The sequence below is a fragment of the Nematolebias whitei genome, chromosome 4, assembly GCF_014905685.2.
Source record: "Nematolebias whitei isolate Nwh7 chromosome 4, NemWhi1, whole genome shotgun sequence".
In the NCBI taxonomy this organism is placed as follows: Eukaryota; Metazoa; Chordata; class Actinopteri; order Cyprinodontiformes; family Rivulidae; genus Nematolebias; species Nematolebias whitei.
The window spans coordinates 44775168-44779968 of NC_056501.1; positions in this window are offsets into that span (position 1 = coordinate 44775168).

Sequence of the window (4801 nt, forward strand, 5' to 3'; positions counted from 1 at the left end):
TGCAGCCCCGTCTCTGGTTCCTGGTTCTCCTGCTGCAGCCCTGTCTCTGGTTCCTGGTTCTCTTGCTGTAGCACCGTCTCTGGTCTCCGTTCTTGGTTCTCCAACTGTAGTCCTGGTACCCGACTCTCCTGTTGCAGTCCTGACTCCAGCACCTGCTGCAGATCTGGTTCCCGGCTCATCTTGGCTGAGGTCCACGCTCCCGACTCGTCTTCTGCTGAGGTCTTCATACCTGGCCCGACCGCAGAATATCCCGGCCCATCTGAGACCCTCACTCCTGACCCATCTGAGGTCTTCATCCCTGGCCCGACCACAGAAGATCACTTCTCCTGTCTCGAGGGGGTCCTGGAGGACTCCCCTCACGTCTCCTGTCTCGGGGAGGTCCTGGAAGACTCCCCCTCACTTCTCCTGTCTCGAGGAGGTCCTAGAGGACGCCCCTCACGTCTCCTGTCTCGAGGGGGTCCTGGAGGACGCCCCTCACGTCTCCTGTCTCGAGGGGGTCCTGGAAGACGCCCCTCACGTCTCCTGTCTCGAGGGGGTCCTGGAGGACGCCCCTCACGCTGCCCACCTGAACATTGGTCCCCCTGACCTGCTCTGGCCCGTCGGACAGCCTCCCGGCCGCCCCCCTGACCTGCTTTGAGCCAGTGGATGGTCTCCTGACCGTCCACCTTGACTGTGGTTGGGGTTCCTGTTTTTGTGTTTAGCTACCCAGGTTTTCCTGTCGTTTTTTTTGTTCTTCTGGTCCTATGTGTTTCTCTGTCTTGGTTTGTCCCACCTCCCACCCAAGTTGGATGTAGCTTGTCCTTGGGATGTCTGGAGCCATCCCTTGAGTGGGGGATACTGTAGGGTTTTGGTTTGGTCTGTTTCCTCATGTTTCCAGCACTCAGTGTTTTCCCTTGTGTTCAGCCCCTGTCTCACCTGTGTCTAATGTTAATCACTGCAGGTGTCTGTCATTGTCCTAATCAGTGTGTGTGCATATATTCAGTTCACTGGTGTCTTGTCTTTGTCTCGGGATTATCCTTCCATGGTGTTGTGTTCAGCCTTTTGTCCTGTCAGCCCTGATCTGCTTGTTTCCAGTTTTGTGAGTAGCTGCCCTGTCAGCATTTTGATTTTGTTTTGTTTAATAAATATATTTTTATTATCCCTCGAGCGTCCTCGTCATCCTCCTGCACGTGGGTTCAAACACTCATGACGGCCGAACATGACAGTGGCCCTCCGGATACACCCATTTTTCTATCGTCCAATCAGATGTGGCCCTCCAGATACGCCTTCTGTTTTTGTCTGCAGAGATACCTACTTGGCACTGCCCCCTATCAGTGCAGCAAGGTATATTCTGCCACATGTGAGAGTATTAAGCCTTAATACTCTGGCTTTTATGTATGTGAATGTTCCTGTAAAGTGCCCTGAGACAACTTTGTTGTGATTTGGTGCTATATAAATAAACTGAATTGAATTGAATTAATAATCATTATTAGTTAACCTATATGTGTTAAAGTAATTACTGAACTGTTGTGTGAACAAGAAGGCCCGGAAGTAGATTAGCCAGAAAAGAGGAATCTGTCTCATGTGGAGGAGCAGAGAAGGAATGCAAAAGAGAAACTCCTGTTCTAACAGACAATAATCCTCTGTGTCGACTAGGAGGTGATTTACGATCTTACTGGGTGAAAGGTCACAGTAAATGGTTCACATAAGGTGTTATCTCAAAGATATAGGCAGGGAGTAGTTCCTACTTCCTCAGAATTGGCCCAAAGCTGCTTGGCGAGAGACGAAGGCAATTCTCCAGATCTGACTTGTAATCATTTTGTTTACACATTTGTCTGTACTAAAATAAAGATGTTAAAAATTGCAAAAGTGTAGACGGTCCTTTTGAACGAAACCAAATCGGGTGAAGTTGGTCAGTGAACAGGCTTCATCATGCTTTTCTGTGAATTTTCTGCGTGCATTATGACCGATTAGAAATAAGAAATATGTAATTCACATTCATTCAATATATTAGACAGACTGTAGAACATCACCATGTGTAGCACGTGTGTAATCAAACATGTATATTGGCGATATAAAGAGAGACAGCAATGGGCATGCACCAACTGCCTAGTTTATATATTTCATATGACACAGCATCACAAGAGGTGAACCAGAGCACTACACTGCCTTACCCGACATTTCTTCCATGTGTTTGAAATGGCAATGCCGAGGGCTGAAAAGATTCCTCGAATCATTCGAATATCTCCATTACAAAAAATCCTCAAGTCAAATTTATCTGCCTCGAAGCTTCATTAAACTATTCAGAGCACTGTGGTCTAGCCGGAAGTTTTTTGTGTTACACAACACTAGCGCTTCCGCTAGCACTTCCGCAACGTGCATGTGCTAAGTTTGTAGCTATGGAGGGAAACGAAGACTGCCTAGAAGAGGAGCCCCAAAAACTGTCAAAAGTTTGAGAACATGTTAGGCTAAACAGAAAAGACAACACAGCAAAATGCTTCCACTACAAAGCAGAATTGAAGTAACCACAACAGCACATCATTGATGTTGCAGCATCTGAAGAGAAAATACCTGCTGTAGTATCAAACTCATCCGCAGCTACAACAGATATCATTTATGTTCTCGTTGCAAAATACATTTAAACTAAATGTGTGATAATATTTCATGTTAAAGATGTAAAATGAGGCATATTTTTGCTAACGTTAAATCTACTGACTAATCATAGTGGCTACCTGGCAGGGTCTGTACGTTGTGTGAGGGAAAAAAATATGCAGGACTTGATGCAAGTTTGTTAATGATAAAAGCAGCAACAGAGTGACGGCATGAGCTAAAACACATTTATTTATTGATGTACTTCCATCCTGACTTAAATGAGATATTTAGGGTGAATATTTCAAGTGTAAATGTATTTACATGAGTTAGTAGGAATTTGTTTTCTTCTTGCTACTGCTGTTTATGACTTAAAAACTGGGATTAATCTGCATTTATTACAACTGTCATACATGTACATAAAATCAGGACTAACATACACGTCTATCAAAAACTGGAAACAACTTTTACAAAGATGTTGGGATCCTGGACTAAAAAAAAACTGACCAAAGTTTTTGTGACTGAGGAAAAAAAACAAAAAACCTAACATGCACTACATTTGTAATGGTTTAAAAGTTGTAAATAAATGCAGAGCTTAAAATTCTGTAACACCCACATCTCCACTTCAGTAGCACTGTAACCATGGTAAAGTCTGTGGGTAGCATCTGTCACATTGGCTGTGTTTCTGAAGGCAAATGACAGGCTGTAAACCCTGGAGAGCAGAATCTATCTCAACACTTCACACAACTCTGACAAAACCTGGATGTAAAGCTGTTTAACAAATATATACACACATAATCTCATATCTTGTTTTAAGGAAAACTGTGCAGTGATTCAGTGTAGAACAAAACATTTTTTGTTTCTTTCAGGTCTAAGGACTATATGCTCAGGATTTTGTTGGAAGTGTGATTATGGATGCATCAAGATTAATCAAAAAGCCCTTTGAATTGAACTAAATTATTAGGTGTTCAAAGCTGCTCATCCCTAGTTCTTTTTAAAACAGCACTACATAACAAAATGCCTCTTTTTAGAATTCAAAGACAAAGTCAGTGTTGTTACTTACATATTTATTGATCAGAGATATTAAGCGTGTCAAAGTTGTTGTTTTTTTTCTACTTGCTGCTCCTCAATTCATTTTATTTTTAATTGGAGTAAGAAAACAGGATAATATTGCCAGTACTGACCTCACTCAACTGGATTTCCATTTGTTACAGGATTGAATTTAAGATTTTGGCAATTTCCAATGTTCCAGATTATCTAAAGAAACTTACATTAATGTTAGTACTGTGACATTCATGGATGATTTGGATTGTTTGAACGGCTATTTACAACAAACAATATGAACCACTTTACAGAAAATAAAGAGCCGTACCTGGTTTAATTTTTTTCCATCTCATAATATCTTCATGTTTTCCTCATTAAATGCAGAGATAATTGCTCATCCTTCACTTTTTCACTGAGATGATTGAGAACAAGCAAAGGGGAGGAGTGCGGCAACTCAGTGGTGGGCGGGGTATTGCTTGATAAAACACATTGTATGGCTCTAACGATATACTTGATGATGTCTAAAAAAATTAAATCTGGTCCTCTGGACATTCAAACAAAACAAAGCAAAACAAAAAAAAAAAATGTAGAAACGTTTCGTCTTTCATCTGAAAGACTTCCTCAGTCTGAGGTGCTGTATTCAGCTCTGTCTTATAAATAGCACCTTTTCAGAGTGGATCAACCAGTTTTGCTGCTGACAACCAAAACCAGCTGCTCACATGGTCAAGAAGGACCATCAGCCTAATGATGGATCATTAGCACACTGATGGCTGTTTACTATTCACAGAGGGATGAGTGATACTAGCAATAACAGCACTGTAAGAGGGGGACAGTTGAACACGAAGGCCTCCACCCCTGTTTAATGAGGGACAATTTCTTTTCACAAAGATGGCCTCCTTTACTCCTCTCTCAAACCATCGTTCCTCTCTATCCAGGATGTGAACATCTTCATCCTTGAAAGAGTGACCGCTGGCCTGGAGATGAGTGTAGACCGCAGAGTCCTGGCCTGATGATGTTGATCTTCTGTGCTGGGCCATCCTTTTGGCCAGTGGCTGTTTAGTTTACCCGATGTAAGACTGATGTGGAAAATAATAATTGTTCTAAACTTTAAAAAACTCTTAATAAAAAGAAAACCAGAGACATTTCTCTTTTAGCTCAAAACGGAGCGCGAGGTTTATTCTTTCTGCAG